Below are 20,211 nucleotides of genomic sequence, written 5' to 3'. Positions count from 1 at the left end.
AAGGGCAAAGATGGCATGATGCGTCACAGAGTTCTGAGCCACACGAGCCACCGCAAGGTGTTCTGGGAGGCACGGTCCGGGGCCGAGCGCCTCCTGGAAGGCCAACAGAGCGCTTGGCAGCGCTGGGTACTACAGTGAGCCCAGACTGGGAGGGGGCACATCAGATTCTTTGGAGATAGTAATAGTTGCCACTCATGCACATAACGGGCTGGGATGGGACTTTCAAACACACACACACACACACACACACACACACACACACACACTCCTGGTCTAAAAGGAAGGGTGGTACAAGAATGTCAGAGAACTTTTAAGGGAGGGAGAGAAAGAGTTGAGGTGAAGACTGGGGTTGCAGGACCCCCTGTTCAGGAAGATAAATAGGGTGCATGCCTGGCATCTATCAAAACCCAGAAAAGGGGCAGGACAGAGAAAGAAGGGCTACGGTTGCTCTACTGCTGTGGGGAAAGGAATGAAGCTGAACTTTGGGGCAGCAGTGGGAACCAGGTGAAGGAGAGCAAAATATGTCACTTTGGCACATTACTTTGAGTTAAAGTTACTTAAGATACAGTTGATATAAGAAGGACATTCTAACCCTCCTTTGTGCCCCTGAAAGGAGGAAATAAATCACCCATATGAAGGGTACCCTGTCTATTCCCAAAGAGTAGAAGGCACCCTTATCACTGGAAATAGGGAATGAATTTAGGGTTGAGAAGGCAATATAAAACACCTTATTACTTCTTCACTAATTTACGACCCCAAACCCAAACCTCTTTGTCTTGTCAATTCTTCACAATTTTTTTTCTTGCAGTTCTAAAAGTTGCCTGCTTTGGTCACTTTTTTGAGTCTCATATTTATATGGATTTCCTGTATATAAGAAATTAAATTTGTTTTCCTCCTGTAAATCCTACTTATGTTAATTTAATTATTAGGCCAGCCAAAGAACCTAGAAGGTAAGAAGGGAAAATTTTTCCACTTCTACAGTTTTGGCATCCAACCTGGGGCCCTCCACTACCCACACATTGCTAAATCTGGGGCTGTGGCACCTGAGAGATCCTGGGAATCTGACAAGAGCCTGCAGAAACTAAGAATTCTTACCACATCAGTCTCCTGGATCTCTGCTCACAGGGTCTGGTGGAAGTGAGAGTGGTGAAAGTCCTTTTTTTTTTTTTTCTAAATTTAGTTTAGCAGGAGAATATATTTGTGTAAACTAGTTCCTTGGGTATAGTGACTGGTAAAGATTTATTACGAATACTCCTGTTTTCTATTGCTCTCTTTCCTCCCAAGGACAGTCATTGTTTTCTTTTGTCCCTATCATTTGTCATAAGGAGGGAAACCATTGGGTTGAATGCTTCCCAGACTGGTGAGTTCACAGTTCTGAACAGATTGGCATCTGTTTAGACAAACTTGGCGGTGGGTCCCTTATGTAAAAACCAGATGAGGTTTGCTTTCATCTTGTTCTGTCCTGAGAGTGTGGCCTTGTGACCAGTGAGAATATTCTCTCTGGTCTCTGCCAGTCAGAAGGTACAAGTACTGGCTTGCATCTGGTGGCCAACCAAATAGGCTTGGAAATACAACACATGAAGTCATAGGCAACCTTCTCTTTGTCCAACTGTGCTAGGTCTCAGAGGAGTTTGTCATAAGGTGCCTCAGTTGTCTAAACCACTGTTGTCTTGTTAGTGCTGGAAAAGTATCATTCCAGTAGTACCTTTCCAGATCAGTGACTCTGTGACTGGAGGCATCTCACATTTTCATGGGAAACTGGAGACACCATTTTCACTACATCATTCTTACCACTGGTGACAACAAAGGTTTTTGCTTTTTTATGCTAACTTTGGGAGTGAACCCTCTGGATCTTGTGAGGGCTTGTACCCTCTTTTGGGATGCCTCTTATGTCCATGGTTAAGCTATAAAAAGTCTTGTTGGTTTGAGTCTCTATTGAGATTAATATAAGATCCTATTCATCATTGCCAGATAATAAATCCTTTCAATTAGAAAAACTTCTACATTTGAAAAAAAAAAGAGTTCTCATCCTAAACAACTGTTATAGGTACCTATGGAAAGACCAAATTATGAAGTGGATATAGAGGAGAATAATTAGTACCTTTAGGGACTGCCTTAACAAGGTTAAAGAACAGAAATTAGACTTAGAACAAAAATTAAAGTCCACATCCAACATAAATTCCTCTTTTTAAAATCCAGCCCTGGGGCAGCTGGGTGGCTCAGTTGGTTAAGCTCTGACTTTTGATTTCGGCTCAGGTCATGATCTCACTGTTCATAGGATCAAGCCCCATGTCAGGCTCCCATGCTTGAAATCTCTCTCTCTCTCTCTCTCTCTCTCTCTCTCTCCCTCCCTCCCTCCCTCCCCTGCTCATTCTTTCTCTCTCTCTCTCTCTCCCTCTCAAAATAAATACACTTTAGAAATGAATAAGTAAATAATAAAATAAAACCCAGCCATGTCACTTAATTGTACACCTGAAACTAGCATTACACAGCATGTCAAAACTGGAATTTAAATAAAAACTTTAAAAAATTAGAATTAAAATTAAAATCCAGCCCTGTCTCCTCAGCAAATTCCCTTAGCTCATAAAACTCCCCCACCTTCCCCAGAAAATCCCTTAAACATCCAGCTGCCTATTTCAACTTCTCTTTCCTTACAAGATTTACCAAGAGCACTCTGGCCTGATCCCCAGGGCCAGGGTATTCATGTTACTCATGTAAACGCTGAAATCCAGGAAGTGAATTTAGCAGAAGCACAAGGACAGGTGGTGGGATTCACTTTGCTCTATCCCTTACAACTCCTCCTGCTTTCCAGGGCTCTGTAATCAAACTCATTTGTGTTTCCCTTGGATGCAGGGGGAAAAAATCATATTTAAATAGAGAAGAATAGATTGGATTTCTGGTGACAGATCTAATAGTTGGAAAGGTTTTCCTCTTCTGCAATAGATTGGGCCAAGAAAAAAAGGGAGAAAATAAGGTTAGAAGCAACAGTGAGAAAAATGTATACAGGTCTGGGCTGGTCATCTTGGGAAAGCTCTCTCCTTCAACTGTCATTTGCTTCGATTCCTAGAAATCTTTTTTTTCAGGTCATCAGTTGGTGTGCAGATCTAGTTAGGTTTTGGTGCTTTCTGTAGATGTGACACATGGATCCAAGGGTCCTTTCTTTGAAGTTTGGCAGCACAAGAGTTGGTTAACAGTACCTGATAGGGGTCTTTCCATCAGTGTTGAAGACAGTCTTTCTGGAGATGTCATTCCAATAGATGAAATTTCTGGGCTGCAAGGTGTGAGAAATTTCTGGGCTGCAAGGTTGATATTTAAAGTCTTTGTCTCCGGGGAATGTACTGTGTGGAAAGATTGTTCTGCTAAAATATGGTTATTTTCAACAGAAGCAATTAGGCCTTTGCAATATTAAAGGATATCCCCCTTTGCCGACTGTGGATCAAAAGCAGCAGGAGCCAAGTACATTGGTCATCCTATGATTATCTCAAAGGGTGAGAGTTAATGAGTTCCAAAAGGGGTACACCTGAAATTTAGAACCACTAATGGGAGTGCTTTTGGCCAGGGTATTTGAAGGATCTCTGCAAACTTTGCCTAATAATGCTGTTAGTGGATTCTATTAGCCCTGAGGATTGAGGGTAATAAGCACAACGGAAGTGTTGCTACACTGGCCAAAAAGCACAAACCTGTTGAAGCAAGTTCCCTGGTCATTATGAAGTTCAAGAGGGATTCTGCAGGTAGGGATGATCTTTTCTAATAGGAATTTAGGCACAAAAATAGGAGTCCAGTAAGAAAATACACAAACCGTTACCAATACGTATTTATATCCATGAGATGGGGAAAGCTGAATAAAATCCATGTGCCAAACAATGAGAAAGAATGAAATATGGCCCTTTGTAGCAACATGGATGGAACTGGAGAGGTTATGCTAAGTGAAATAAGCCATACAGAGAAAGACAGATACCATATGGTTTCACTCTTATGTGGATCCTGAGAAACTTAACAGAAACCCATGGGGGAGGGGAAGGAAAAAAAAAAAAAAAGAGGTTAGAGTGGGAGAGAGCCAAAGCATAAGAGACTGTTAAAAACTGAGAACAAACTGAGGGTTGATGGGGGGTGGGAGGGAGGGGAGGGTGGGTGATGGGTATTGAGGAGGGCACCTTTTGGGATGAGCACTGGGTGTTGTATGGAAACCAATGTGACAATAAACTTCATATATTGAAAAATAAAAATAAAAAATTAAAATTAAAAAAAAAATCCATCTGCCAAAACTCGTATGGTCCACTGGGCAATTTAAAGTGTCGAGGAGCAGTGCAGACAGGTTTTCCTGAATTATATTTTAGGTGGGCAAGCAAAGTAAGCACTCTGTGACCTTGCTAATATTCACCCACTAGTATTGGCTCATAAAGGTTTTTATCAGTAGACTAATGATTCACTGAATGTATAGTAATCAGTAATGGGAAATTTAGAGTCTCTGGAAGCACTGGATTATTCTTTTAGCCCAACACAGAGTTTTCTTTTTTTATTGAACCAATGTTTAGTAGATTTCCAATATTGTTTTTCCTTTTCTGGGGCCAATTGTTGGACATCCCTAGTCAATTTTTCGAGATAATCACTTGGGGGAACATCCCTTTGGATCAAGACAGACGTTTAGTTGTTCCTTTTTGAGCAGCATTCTTTGCAGAAATAATCTTCAAGGTGGTTTCCATTAGCCTCAAGAGAATCAAGTTTAAAATGTGCAGGGAACTTGATACTGGCCAAAGTGTCTGTAAGAGTATGGCATCTAATAATTCCTGGACATAAAAGCCATTTCTAATTTTGTCTCCACTGGAAATAAGGACACCTTGCTGTTTCCATAACATTCTAAAGTCATGAGCTACTCCAACAAACCTACTGTTAGTATAGATATTTGCAGTTTTTCCCTTTGGCTAAAATACAGGTGTGATCAAGTGTATACAATTCATTTGTTTGGCCAATTCAGCCAAGGGCAAAAGTGTTGCCTCAATTACTTTAAAAGGAGTTGCAAAAGCATACCCAGCATATTTATCATTTTCACCTTTTAAATAAGAACCATCAGTAAACCGTGGAAAATTAATGTTATACAAAGGAGTTTCCTATAAGTGATCATAAGGAGTCAGGAGGTGATCTGAGAGAGTCACAGTCATGAGGAGTATTGTCCATAGAGGAAGGAAGAATGGTGGCAGGGTTCAGATTATTACAGTGAGGGAAAGAGAGTTTGGAATCCAATTTTCACATGAGCCAAGTTAGGCTGAAGCTAACTTGTAATTAGCCTAAAACCTTGTAATTAGCACTTAGTTTGGGTAAATTCAGGATGCCATGAGGCCTCTTTGGATCTAAATGCAGCCCTCGTTTGAAATCAGGTGCCACAAATATCAAACCTGAGTCTGAGCAATCTGCAGTTTCTCCTCAGAGATTTTGTGTCCTTTTAAGACTAAAAGTTTTAACAAGTGGTTGCTGTCTTCCTGCAAAGAGGCCTGAGAAGGGGAGCAGAGAAACAAATCATCTGCATATTATAATAAAGTAGAGATTCCAGGTAACTTTATATCACCTAAATCCACTTTTAAGATTTTGGAGAAGGGGGACCTGGGTGGCTCAGTTGGTTAAGCATCCAATTCTGGATTTCAGTTCAGGTCATGATCCTGCGGTTGTAGAAACAAGCGCCTCATCAGGTTGTTCACTAACAGCACAGAGTCTTCTTGGAATTCTCTCTCCCTCTGCTCCTCCCCAATTCACACACATGCGCACACTCTCTCACTCTCTCTCTCTAAAAAAATTAAAAAGTTTTGGGAGAAGTAGGAAGGATTTTTGGTAAAACCCTGGGGCATTTCTGTCTAGGTACGCTGCTTTCCTTCCCAAGTAAAGGCAAAGAAATATTGACTAACCTTATCCACAGGGAAATCAATTACTGTAAATTTTGATGGCGCAAATAAAAGATGGTGAAATGTCATCTGATTTTCCTGGTTGGCTGTTTTGGTTGCTATCAAATTCTAGAATTCTCTCCCCCTTTCAGTAGAAAAACTCCAGCATCATATTTCTCTAAGGAATCTCAGAAGCAAAGTTTTGAGTATCTCTTGGAGGGCCTAAACAAAAGGGAATAGGTTGAGAGATAGAAACCTGTTTAAGTTTATTAGAGATCTCCACTCTGAACCATTTCAGTACTTCAAGGTAAGGGCTATTTATTTGATAACAGTAGGGTCAAGCATAGAGAGTGTAGCTCCAATGTTGATAAAAATTCTCTAAGCAATTTAAGAGGAAACATTGGGAAAAGCCCCTGTAGTTACAGTTCTGTAGTTGGGGGTTAGGAAGGCACTGGAAAGGCTAGAGGACTGAAGGCACCTAGAATGCTTACATTCAGAACAGTCTTTCTTCCTGTGTCTTGGTTTTTTGCAACAATGGCAGAGGGGTTTGATTTTGTTTAGGGGCTTCCATTTGTTAGAACTGAAAATCAGGGATTTTACTGGTCTTCCTTTTAGTTGAATCCTCTAGAGTATAGGAGAGCCAATTTGCTAAATTAACTGAATCTGAAGTGGACAAAGTTTCCCATTCCATCCTAGCCCTTTTAACTATAAGGGAAAAATCCCAGTTTAGCCCTTTAATGAACATAGAGTTGAAGGCTACCTGAGTGGATTCAACATCCATAAGGAAGCCAGAATTTTCTTTAAAAAACAATTTGGAGGAGGGGAGGGAAGATGGCGGCGTAGGAGGACGCTGGGCTCACCGCGCGTCCTGCTGATCACTTAGATTCCACCTACACCTGCCTAAATAACCCAGAAAACCGCCAGAGGATTAGCAGAACGGAGTCGCCGGAGCCAAGCGCAGACGAGAGGCCCACGGAAGAGGGTAGGAAGGGCGGCGAGGCGGTGCATGCTCCACGGACTGGCGGGAGGGAGCCGGGACGGAGGGGCGGCTCGCCGGCCAAGCAGAGCCCCGGAGTCTGGCTTGCAAAAGCGGAGGGGCCTGACGGACTGTGTTCCGACAACAAGCGCGACTTAGCGTCTGGGAGGTCATAAGTTAACAGCTCTGCTCGGAAAGCGGGAAGGCTGGAGGACAAAGGGAGGGAGAGCTGCTGAGCCCCCCGGACAACAGAGCTCAGCTTGATGGGGAACAAAGGCGCTTGCCAGTGCCATCTCCCCCGCCCATCCCCCAGCCAAAATCCCAAAGGGAACCAATTCCTGCCAGGGAACTTGCTCGCTCCGCGCAAACACCCAACTCTGTGCTTCTGCGGAGCCAAACCTCCGGCAGTGGATCTGACTCCCTCCCGCTGCCACAGGGCCCCTCCTGAAGTGGATCACCTAAGGAGAAGCGAGCTAAGCCTGCCCCTCCTGCCCCTGTGCACCTTGCCTACCCACCCCAGCTAATACGCCAGATCCCCAGCATCACAAGCCTGGCAGTGTGCAAGTAGCCCAGATGGGCCACGCCACCCCACAGTGAATCCCGCCCCTAGGAGAGAGGAAGAGAAGGCACACACCAGTTTGACTGTGGCCCCAGCGGTGGGCTGGGGGCAGACATCAGGTCAGACTGCGGCCCCGCCCACCAACTCCAGTTATACACCACAGCACAGGGGAAGTGCCCTGCAGGTCCTCACCACTCCAGGGACTATCCAAAATGACCAAGCGGAAGAATTCCCCTCAGAAGAATCTCCAGGAAATAACAACAGCTAATGAGCTGATCAAAAAGGATTTAAATAATATAACAGAAAGTGAATTTAGAATAATAGTCATAAAATTAATCGCCGGGCTTGAAAACAGTATACAGGACAGCAGAGAATCCCTTGCTACAGAGATCAAGGGACTAAGGAACAGTCATGAGGAGCTGAAAACCGCTTTAAATGAAATGCAAAACAAGATGGAAACCACCACAGCCCGGATTGAAGAGGCAGAGGAGAGAATAGGTGAACTAGAAGATAAAGTTATGGAAAAAGAGGAAGCTGAGAGAAAGAGAGATAAAAAAATCCAGGAGTATGAGGGGAAAATTAGAGAACTAAGTGATACACTAAAAAGAAATAATATACGCATAATTGGTATCCCAGAGGAGGAAGAGAGAGGGAAAGGTGCTGAAGGGGTACTTGAAGAAATAATAGCTGAGAACTTCCCTGAACTGGGGAAGGAAAAAGGCATTGAAATCCAAGAGGCACAGAGAACTCCCTTCAGACGTAACTTGAATCGATCTTCTGCACGACATATCATAGTGAAACTGGCAAAATACAAGGATAAAGAGAAAATTCTGAAAGCAGCAAGGGGTAAACGTGCCCTCACATATAAAGGGAGACCTATAAGACTCGTGACTGATCTCTCTTTTGAAACTTGGCAGGCCAGAAAGAATTGGCACGAGATTTTCAGTGTGCTAGACAGAAAACATATGCAGCCGAGAATCCTTTATCCAGCAAGTCTGTCATTTAGAATAGAAGGAGAGATAAAGGTCTTCCCAAACAAACAAAAACTGAAGGAATTTGTCACCACTAAACCAGCCCTACAAGAGATCCTAAGGGGGACCCTGTGAGACAAAGTACCAGAGACATCACTACAAGCATAAAACATACAGACATCACAATGACTCTAAACCCATATCTTTCTATAATAACACTGAATGTAAATGGATTAAATGCGCCAACCAAAAGACATAGGGTATCAGAATGGATAAAAAAACAAGACCCATCTATTTGCTGTCTACAAGAGACTCATTTTAGACCTGAGGACACCTTTAGATTGAGAGTGAGGGGATGGAGAACTATTTATCATGCTACTGGAAGCCAAAAGAAAGCTGGAGTAGCCATACTTATATCAGACAAACTAGACTTTAAATTAAAGGCTGTAACAAGAGATGAAGAAGGACATTATATAATAGTTACAGGGTCTATCCATCAGGAAGAGCTAACAATTATAAATATCTATGCGCCGAATACCGGAGCCCCCAAATATATAAAACAACTACTCATAAACATAAGCAACCTTATTGATAAGAATGTGGTAATTGCAGGGGACTTTAACACCCCACTTACAGAAATGGATAGATCATCTAGACACACGATCAATAAAGAAACAAGGGCCCTGAATGAGACATTGGATCAGATGGACTTGACAGATATATTTAGAACTCTGCATCCCAAAGCAACAGAATATACTTTCTTCTCGAGTGCACATGGAACATTCTCCAAGATAGATCATATACTGGGTCACAAAACAGCCCTTCATAAGTTTACCAGAATTGAAATTATACCATGCATACTTTCAGACCACAATGCTATGAAGCTTGAAATCAACCACAGAAAAAAGTCTGGAAAACCTCCAAAAGCATGGAGGTTAAAGAACACCCTACTAACGAATGAGTGGGTCAACCAGGCAATTAGAGAAGAAATTAAAAAATATATGGAAACAAACGAAAATGAAAATACAACAATCCAAACGCTTTGGGATGCAGCGAAGGCAGTCTTGAGAGGAAAATACATTGCAATCCAGGCCTATCTCCAGAAACAAGAAAAATCCCAAATACAAAATCTAACAGCACACCTAAAGGAAATAGAAGCAGAACAGCAAAGGCAGCCTAAACCCAGCAGAAGAAGAGAAATAATAAAGATCAGAGCAGAAATAAACAATATAGAGTCTAAAAAAACTGTAGAGCAGATCAATGAAACCAAGAGTTGGTTTTTTGAAAAAATAAACAAAATTGACAAACCTCTAGCCAGGCTTCTCAAAAAGAAAAGGGAGATGACCCAAATAGATAAAATCATGAATGAAAATGGAATTATTACAACCAATCCCTCAGAGATACAAACAATTATCAGGGAATACTATGAAAAATTATATGCCAACAAATTGGACAACCTGGAAGAAATGGACAAATTCCTGAACACCCACACTCTTCCTAAACTCAATCAGGAGGAAATAGAAAGCTTGAACAGACCCATAACCAGCGAAGAAATTGAATCGGTTATCAAAAATCTCCCAACAAATAAGAGTCCAGGCCCAGATGGCTTCCCAGGGGAGTTCTACCAGACGTTTAAAGCAGAGATAATACCTATCCTTCTCAAGCTATTCCAAGAAATAGAAAGGGAAGGAAAACTTCCAGACTCATTCTATGAAGCCAGTATTACTTTGATTCCTAAACCAGACAGAGACCCAGTAAAAAAAGAGAACTACCGGCCAATATCCCTGATGAATATGGATGCAAAAATTCTCAATAAGATACTAGCAAATCGAATTCAACGGCATATAAAAAGAATTATTCACCATGATCAAGTGGGATTCATTCCTGGGATGCAGGGCTGGCTCAACATTCGCAAATCAATCAACGTGATACATCACATTAACAAAAAAAAAGAGAAGAACCATATGATCCTGTCAATCGATGCAGAAAAGGCCTTTGACAAAATCCAGCACCCTTTCTTAATAAAAACCCTTGAGAAACTCGGGATAGAAGGAACATACTTAAAGATCATAAAAGCCATTTATGAAAAGCCCACAGCTAACATCATCCTCAACGGAGAAAAACTGAGAGCTTTTTCCCTGAGATCAGGAACACGACAGGGATGCCCACTCTCACCGCTGTTGTTTAACATAGTGCTGGAAGTTCTAGCATCAGCAATCAGACAACAAAAGGAAATCAAAGGCATCAAAATTGGCAAAGATGAAGTCAAGCTTTCGCTTTTTGCAGATGACATGATATTATACATGGAAAATCCGATAGACTCCACCAAAAGTCTGCTAGAATTGATACATGAATTCAGCAAAGTCGCAGGATACAAAATCAATGTACAGAAATCAGTTGCATTCTTATACACTAACAATGAAGCAACAGAAAGACAAATAAAGAAACTGATCCCCTTCACAATTGCACCAAGAAGCATAAAATACCTAGGAATAAATCTAACCAAAGATGTAAAGGATCTGTATGCTGAAAACTATAGAAAGCTTACGAAGGAAATTGAAGAAGATTTAAAGAAATGGAAAGACATTCCCTGCTCATGGATTGGAAAAATAAATATTGTCAAAATGTCAATACTACCCAAAGCTATCTACACATTCAATGCAATCCCAATCAAAATTGCACCAGCATTCTTCTCGAAACTAGAACAAGCAATCCTAAAATTCATATGGAACCACAAAAGGCCCCGAATAGCCAAAGGAATTTTGAAGAAGAAGACCAAAGCAGGAGGCATCACAATCCCAGACTTTAGCCTCTACTACAAAGCTGTCATTATCAAGACAGCATGGTATTGGCACAAAAACAGACACATAGACCAATGGAATAGAATAGAAACCCCAGAACTAGACCCACAAACATATGGTCAACTCATCTTTGACAAAGCAGGAAAGAACATCCAATGGAAAAAAGACAGCCTCTTTAACAAATGGTGCTGGGAGAACTGGACAGCAACATGCAGAAGGTTGAAACTAGACCACTTTCTCACACCATTCACAAAAATAAACTCAAAATGGATAAAGGACCTGAATGTGAGACAGGAAACCATCAAAACCTTAGAGGAGAAAGCAGGAAAAGACCTCTCTGACCTCAGCCGCAGCAATCTCTTACTCGACACATCACCAAAGGCAAAGGAATTAAAAGCAAAAGTGAATTACTGGGACCTTATGAAGATAAAAAGCTTCTGCACAGCAAAGGAAACAACCAACAAAACTAAAAGGCAACCAACGGAATGGGAAAAGATATTTGCAAATGACATATCGGACAAAGGGCTAGTATCCAGAATCTATAAAGAGCTCACCAAACTCCACACCCGAAAAACAAACAACCCAGTGAAGAAATGGGCAGAAAACATGAATAGACACTTCTCTAAAGAAGACATCCGGATGGCCAACAGGCACATGAAAAGATGTTCAGCATCGCTCCTTATCAGGGAAATACAAATCAAAACCACACTCAGGTATCACCTCACGCCAGTCAGAGTGGCCAAAATGAACAAATCAGGAGACTATAGATGCTGGAGAGGATGTGGAGAAACGGGAACCCTCTTGCACTGTTGGTGGGAATGCAAATTGGTGCAGCCGCTCTGGAAAACAGTGTGGAGGTTCCTCAGAAAATTAAAAATAGACCTACCCTATGACCCAGCAATAGCACTGCTAGGAATTTATCCAAGGGATACAGGAGTACTGATGCATAGGGGCACTTGTACCCCAATGTTCATAGCAGCACTCTCAACAATAGCCAAATTATGGAAAGAGCCTAAATGTCCATCAACTGATGAATGGATAAAGAAATTGTGGTTTATATACACAATGGAATACTATGTGGCTATGAGAAAAAATGAAATATGGCCTTTTGTAGCAACGTGGATGGAACTGGAGAGTGTGATGCTAAGTGAAATAAGCCATACAGAGAAAGACAGATACCATATGGTTTCACTCTTATGTGGATCCTGAGAAACATAACAGGAACCCATGGGGGAGGGGGAGGAAAAAAGAAAAAAAAAAAAAAAAAAAAAGAGGTAGAGTGGGAGAGAGCCAAAGCATAAGAGACTGTTAAAAACTGAGAACAAACTGAGGGTTGATGGGGGGTGGGAGGGAGGAGAGGGTGGGTGATGGGTATTAAGGAGGGCACCTTTTGGGATGAGCACTGGGTGTTTTATGGAAACCAATTTGGACAATAAATTTCATATAATAAAAAAATAAAAAAAAATAAAAAAAAAATAAAAAAAAAATAAATCTAATTAAATGATAAGTAAAAAAAAAAAAAAAAAAAAAAAACAATTTGGAGGTGACTATAATAGTCATACACAGATTCACTCAGTTTTTAAGTGCAAACATGAATCTTATTCCAATCAACAGGTTTTGGAAAAGCCCTAGGGACTACCAGGTGAAGTCATTCAGCAATTGCCCAGTGTGATAATATAAAACGGCATTGAGTTGGTCTTTCATATAAAGTTCTAGAGATTTGTACAGGATCATCCCAGTTAGCTGTTTTCATCCAGTGTTGGGCTTGGCCTTTGTCAACAAGCATGTGAACTAGCTGGTACAAATCTGAAGAACCTGGTTGGTAAGTCTGGATGACTATATTAAATTCCTTGGCAAATCTAATTTTAAAAAATTCCTTGGCAAAACTATGAGGATCTTCAATAACTCCAGGAAAATCTTTGACTATAAGGCTTGTAGTTCAGCCTTAGCCCAGGGGACATGGGAAATTAAGGGATTAGCATTAGGATCCTCATGAGGTCTAATTTATTTTTTTGAGAGAGAGAGTGTGATTAAGGGAGAGAGAGAGAGAGAGAGAGAAAAGAGAGAGAGAATCTTAGGCAGGCTCCACACTCAGCACAGAGCCTGACATGGGGCTTGATCCCCTGACCCTGGCATCATGACCTGAGCTGAAACCTAGAGTTGTATGCTAAACCGACTGAGCCACCCAGGTGCCCCCAGAAGGTCTAATTTTGAAGGTGTAGTTTTAGGGGCACCTGGGTGGCTCAGTCAGTTAAGCAGCAGACTTCAGCTCAGGTCATGATTTCACAGTTGGTGAGTTCAAGCCCCGTGTCAGACTCTGTGCTGACAGATCAGAACCTGGAGCCTACTTCAGATTCTGTCTCCCTCTCTTTCTCTCTACCCCTCCCCAGTTTGTGCTTTCTTGCTCTCTCTCAATAATAAGTAAATGAACTTTAAATTTTTTTTAATTTTTATTTATTTTTGAGAGAGAGAGAGAGAGAGAGAGAGAGACAGAGCATGAGTGTGGGAGGGGCAGAGAGAGAGGGAAACACAGAATCCAAAGCAGGAACCAGTCTCCAAGCTGTCAGCGAAGAGCCCGATGTGGGGCTCGAACTCATGAACTGTGAGATCATGACCTGAGCCAAAGTTGGACTCTTAACCGACTAAACCACCCAGGCGCCCCTAAATAAACAAACTAAAAAAAATCTTTAAAGGTGCATCTTCTAATCGGTTCAGAGAAGGGAACAAGGAGCATTTCAGAGAAAGAGGGAAGTTCATTGAAAGAATTAGAATAAGGAAGTGGAGGGTGAAAAGAGGTGGGGATAGAGAGGGTATAAAAGAGGATGGGGAGAAAGAGACCTCTGAAGTTTTTTGTCTTCTTTCAGTTGTTTACCTCAGTTAATTTAGAAATGGTCATTTGTAGGGGCGCCTGGGCAGCTCAGTTGGTTGAGCCTCCAACTTTGGCTCAGGTCATAATCTCATGGTTTGTGAGTTCGAGCCCTGCGTCAGGTTCTGTGTTGGTGGCTCAGAGCCTGGAGACTGTTTTGGATTCTGGGTCTCTGGCTCTCTCTATCCCTCCCCACCTTGTGTTCTCTCTCTCTCTCTCTCTCTCTCTCTCTCTCTCTCTCTCTTTCCCTCAAAAATAAATAAAACATTAAAAAAAGAAATGGTAATTTGTAAACAGGGGATTTTAGAGTCCTGAATATATTTGGAAGCCTCAAAATACCAATTGATATAGGGTTCCCATTTGTTTTTTTTTTATTTGAGAGCCCTGGTTCTAAGAAAAGCAAGTGTGGGGAGATCAAAAGTACCCCATGATAGCCATTGGAGTTCTAAATTATTTTTGGTTAAATTGGCCTAATTAGTTAAAAATGCACATGAAGAGGAACCATAGTTTTAAAGCATAAAACTGGGGTAAAAGAAAGAGGTCCCTCCTGAGAGAATTTAGCAGATTGGGATCCTATTACTCAAAAACAGAGGTTTGAGAAATAGAAGAGTACTCCCCAAGAAGGGCAATTCCTTCATAAAAACAACAAAGGGGCACCTGGATGGCTCAGTTGGTTAAGCATCCAACTCTTGATTTCAGCTCAGCTCATGATCTCACAGTTCATGAGTTTGAGCCCTGCATCAGGCTCTGTACTGGCAGTGCGGGGCCTGCTTGGGATTCTCTCTCTCCTTCTCTCTCTGCCTCTTGCTGTCTCTCTCTCTCTCTCAAATGAATAAATAAACATTTTTTTTAAAAAACCAACAAAAACAAGAACAGCTCCTGAATAAAGTCAGAGAGCTCAACGAAAAGGAGGGAGCTCATATGAAGGAGGAGACTTACTGAACTGAAAGGAAGAAGACGACTCAGAAGCAAAGAGCACAAGGGGCTCAAGCGGGTTCTTGTAACAACCATGTAATGTTGACCTTAGAAAACAAAAGATCCAGTTATTTTACCAGACATTTAGTGTATTCAGTAATAGCAGAAGAATTGCAATTCAGGACAAGCAAACTATGACAAACCATTGGCAAGTCTGGAGAATAGAGGAGAGGAGCCTGCTTCTATAGAAGAAAAGAGGAAGCTGGGAGAGGTTGTTTTGCTGAATTCTCATTGGTTGGGCTGTTGCTGGTCAGGAAGAAATTCTTCCTCCTGCTGGGGTATGTAAAGTAAGCTTCTTTCTCTTGGAGCATGTAAAGTATGATGCTCTAGAAGTAATTCCAAGCTAACCTAACTTACTAACCCTAAATCTCCCCTATTCATCTCAAAATGCATGTAGATATTATAAAAGATCAGGACTTTAGAAACAAAACTGTCCTGTACTTAAGAAAAAGAGGAAACTGGGGCGCCTGGGTGGCGCAGTCGGTTAAGCGTCCGACTTCAGCCAGGTCACGATCTCGCGGTCCGTGAGTTGGAGCCCCGCGTCAGGATCTGGGCTGATGGCTCAGAGCCTGGAGCCTGTTTCCGATTCTGTGTCTCCCTCTCTCTCTGCCCGTCCCCCGTTCATGCTCTGTCTCTCTCTGTCCCGAAAATAAATAAACGTTGAAAAAAAAAAATTTTTTTTAAAGAAAAAGAGGAAACATTTTAAATAGTAATTATCCTACACTTCTGATAATAGAGATATCTACCATAAAACTCCCAGGAGAAAACACATTTTTTCCATCCTTTTGAAATGTAAACACCCCAGTAGATAAAACACTGCCCACAATCACCTGAGACTAAAAAAAAAAAGGGAGGAAAGAAGTTTTTTAATATACAAACTTCTTTAAAGGCTCCTTTGCCCAAACGCTAGTCCATAGCCTTCATAAGATTACTTATCAAAGACCGATACAATCCTTTTTTTAAAATTTTTTTGAGAGCAAGAACACGCACACAAGCATGCGTGTGCATGTGCAAGGAAGGGCATAGGGGGAGGGAGAGAAAGAATCTTAAGTAGGCTCCACAGCTGGCTTGGAGCCCGGCATGGAGATCGATGTCATGATTGTGAGATCATGACCTGAGCCAAAAATCAAGAGACGGACACTTAACCAACTGAGCCGCCCAGGCACCCAATGGACAAATACAATTCTTAAGAGTCTTCTCCACAAATATTAGTAAAAATTTTTAGCCATCTGAGCAGGTAGACAATTTACTCCAATTGCAGAAACATAATCTGGATCCAATGGTTATTAAACTAGTGATTTTGTATTACTGTACTTGATTCATGGCTAAAATTTTAAAACAAAAGCTATAAAGTCTCTATGTGTTTATGTATGTCTATAGATGTATGCCATGTATATGTGATATTTTCCCATCTCAAGATGCTATTGCCAAAATTAAATTTTTAAAGGTTCCATTTAGTTGTGTTAAAGAGAAATAAGTGGTTATCAAAATAAATATTTCTAAGCCCTCACAAATATATTTGAACCTAACTGAAATGTTTGTCAAGTTCACATGATCTGGAATACTCTTCAGTAAATAAAAGCTACTTTAATGTTATTGGTTTAATTAAAAAAGAAACGTTTTCAGAGTTATCAGCATTAAATATAATGCAGATATACAACTTTTATTCTACCTGGATTTATTAGTCAAATAACCTCATGTTATCTGTTACAAAATTTGTCAGCAAGAAAAATAATTTAAGACAATGACTAGCTGCTTTAATGTCTCATGAAATTTTCATGAGTAATCTAAATATGATTATTTAAAACATGTGATTTAAATAGATGTAAAGGAGGTAAAAGTTTATAAGTAAAGTTTTCAATAATATTTTATAACATCTCTACTTAAGTAGTTTCTAAAATCTTTTTTGGTAACTTTAAACCTTAAAGTTTTAATAAGTTAGGTTAATGATGGCAATTCATTGACTATATAGACCGTTTCCAAATAAGATAAAATTCTGAATTATTAGTTACTGAAATAGGTATATCCACTTTTGGATTCTTATTACAGAAAAACTAAAGATATTTGGATCTATCAGTAAATATGTCCTGTGCCACACTGAAAAATTATACTATAAAAAAAAGTATAAGCTTCTGGAAATCATGAAATATATTCATAAATTTGCCAATGTAAAGAATTTTGGTATAACAGTTCACAATTGCTTACTTCTTAGGTTTTACTAGAAATTAAAGTTTCTAAGGGTTAAAATTCTAATTAATTCAATTAATTAATGAGTTAATTTAATAAATAAAATTAAAGCTACCAGAAATAGTAAGGGAAACATCTCTATGCAAAAAAAGTAGGATGTATCTTTGACTTAAAATAGGTATGAGGTATGAATATATGTTTTGTTAAAGGAAAAATAGTAATTTTGTATAAAATATAAAATCTGGTTATGTCTGAATGACAAGAGAATAAAGAACAAACTAAATGGATATGGAAAGTTGAGAAGAGAGAGGGGGGGAAAATCTTACCTTGGGTTGTCAAGCTGGCTAAAATTGAATAATTTTCTTTAAGAGCTTTAAAAAATAATTTTAATAAAAATTGTACTTATGGGGCTCCTGGGTGGCTCAGTGGGTTGGGTGTCCAACTTCTGCTCAGGTCATGATCTCACAGTTCGTGGGTTCGACCCCCACATCGGGCTCTGTGCTGACAGCTCAGGGCCTGGAGCCTGCTTCGGAGCCTGGAACCTGTCTCCCTCTCTCTCTGCTCCTCCCCCACTCATGCTCTGTCTCTCTCTCAAACATAAATAAACATTAAAAAAATTTTTAAAAATTTGTAGTTATGTTTATGTAAAACTAAAACGTAATATTCTTTCATGTGCTAAAAGGACAAAGCTTTCTTGGACTATTGATCTGCTCCTGATAACAGATTGTGAAAGGCTTTTCTTTACCTTTTAAGTAATCTGACTAGAAAACAAAGATTAAATCTGTGCTTTATCAAAATAATTTACTGTTTCATGCAGTCTTATTAGGTCTTTGATTACTTAAAACTGAGTCTTCTCAACGTTTAATTAAAAGAGCTAAGTTTTGCTTACAACTATGCAACCTTTTGTATCTGCGTTTAAGTTGCGCCTGCGTTTAAATGGTCACTTTGGTTAAATGGATAATTAAGTATTGTTTTATAGTGATCTACAATCCTATTTAATCGAGTAGTTTTAAACCATTTGATATTTCTGACAAATCTACCCAAAATCAAATTCAAAATGAAGTCATTTGGGTCTTGAACTAACTTTGAGATTTCCAGAGGGTCCATGGAACATCTCAAAGTCTTGTTCTCTCTCCTAGAAAAAGAGATGTTTAATTAGGCTTGTTTATGTTAAATTATATGGGGAACATTGTCATTCTAAAAAGTGAGGTTTAACCTTCTTAAGGTTAAATTCATATGGGTATGAGTTATTAACATAAGTGTTAACAGAAGTTATATAAAATTCCTAAAATTCTGATATGTAATGTTGTTTTAATTCCAGTTATTAATATTCCATATTAAAATGTGCGTCATAGAAATAGCCAAATCTCTTGTCAATTGCATTATAGTGAACTCTCATCAGATCTTTAATCATGGCCATTTTTAAGTCTTTTGCCATTTATACACAGTTGTCGTTTAACTGATGCTTTTGTAAAAATGTTCCTGCAAAAGTACTTCATCTTCAAGGAGACTCATGGAAGGGGCTGTAACAAGTACATGTTTCTGATAACTTTCAGATCACACTACTAGACTGGGTAAGAATTTACATAACTCTAATGAAGAACATGACATCTTCATTAAACTGCTAATAAAAGATCAAGGAAAAAGGAATTAAATACATGGGACTGAATGAACTGATAAAGATGACTACATGATTTAAATGACTTCTTGAAACATTATTCGTTCTTTAATGTTTTGTTTTTCTAAATTTAAGAAAATATTTTCTCTTTTCTCTTAAACTATCAGCAGTTTGGTAAAGTATACCTTTGTGAACAAAGATAAAACAATTATTTTTTTCCCTACCTGGTCTCACCAGAATTCATAAACTCTTAGTGAGTATTCTTATTTTTGTGGTAGTATAGCTATTTGCATAGGTTCCATAAGAATCTGTTCTCCTTGTAACATAATGTAATTAAAAACAATGGTTATATTACCAAGGCTTTGACTGGAATATCATATTTGAAAAAGATGTACATAGACTCATATATGACCAGAAAGCTTTAAGGAGCTAAAGCTGACTTTAAGGAGCAAATAAATCTCCTTGGAAAAATAGCCTGGTACCTTGTTTACAGGGTTCTGGGCAACCTTATCAGGTGAGTAAGGAAGGTTTCTTCCTGCAGGTTCAGGAAACTTACGATATTTTGGGGAACCTCAAGAAGAGAGGAATTAACCCAAATGTGTAGGTATTGCAGGTCAAGTCTGATATTAAACCCTTGGCTTGGCTTCCTAGCTTCAAGAGGCTTTTAACAGTGAAACAGACTTAAAAGAGCCTATATGGTCAGTCACTATTCTTGCTGTATTTATGAAAATAATCAGGCAAAGTTTAATGAGACTAGACTTACTTTGCAAACAAATTAGTCTTACTTTGATAGAAATAGAGGTAACTGTAGAGAGAAAAATTGTTTTCAGTAAAATCTGTAACACACTCTTGTGGATATAAGATTCTAGTCTTATTCATTGTCTTTGAGGTTTTGTTGTCTACCTGTAAACTGGACTAGACTATCCTGAATTCTTCCAGTTTTTTTCCAATATCTGACCACGACTATCCAAACTAACATTTCCAGAATTTTTTCCCACATTTCTGACTTGAAATGATTGAGAACTAAAACTGCCCTTTTCCTGAAGCCATGCAAGCTAAAACTGGGCAACTTGATATAAACTTCAGAGAAATTACAACAGCTCATGTATGGACAATTTTCATGTCTTATTGCTGTGTGGGCCACTCAGAAAGATCACCCAAGACATTCAAACTACAAACTAGGAAAATCTGTAAAATTTCCACTGCCTGCCTTCACTCCATCTAAAGATGCTTTGAGCTAGACATCTAGAATTGTTTTTACTTTTCCTCAGGACTCAGATGGAATTTTTTTAGTCTGCTCTAACCATTAACCATTGTTTTCCTTTGTTTTCATAGAAATACTTCTTATTAAATACCTGGTACAGATATTTACACCATATAGGCCT

General features: G+C 39.7%; 1 pseudogene; it reads left to right on the top strand.

The window, feature by feature from the left end:
• The first annotated feature begins 18 nt into the window (after positions 1-18).
• LOC123594443 overlaps positions 19-20,211 on the top strand; it is a 66,123-nt pseudogene continuing 45,930 nt past the window's right edge.

This window comes from Leopardus geoffroyi, chromosome X (genome assembly GCF_018350155.1).
Source record: "Leopardus geoffroyi isolate Oge1 chromosome X, O.geoffroyi_Oge1_pat1.0, whole genome shotgun sequence".
NCBI lineage: Eukaryota > Metazoa > Chordata > Mammalia > Carnivora > Felidae > Leopardus > Leopardus geoffroyi.
The sequence above is the reverse complement of the archived record's forward strand: the minus strand, read 5'-3'. Positions and strand labels throughout refer to the sequence as shown.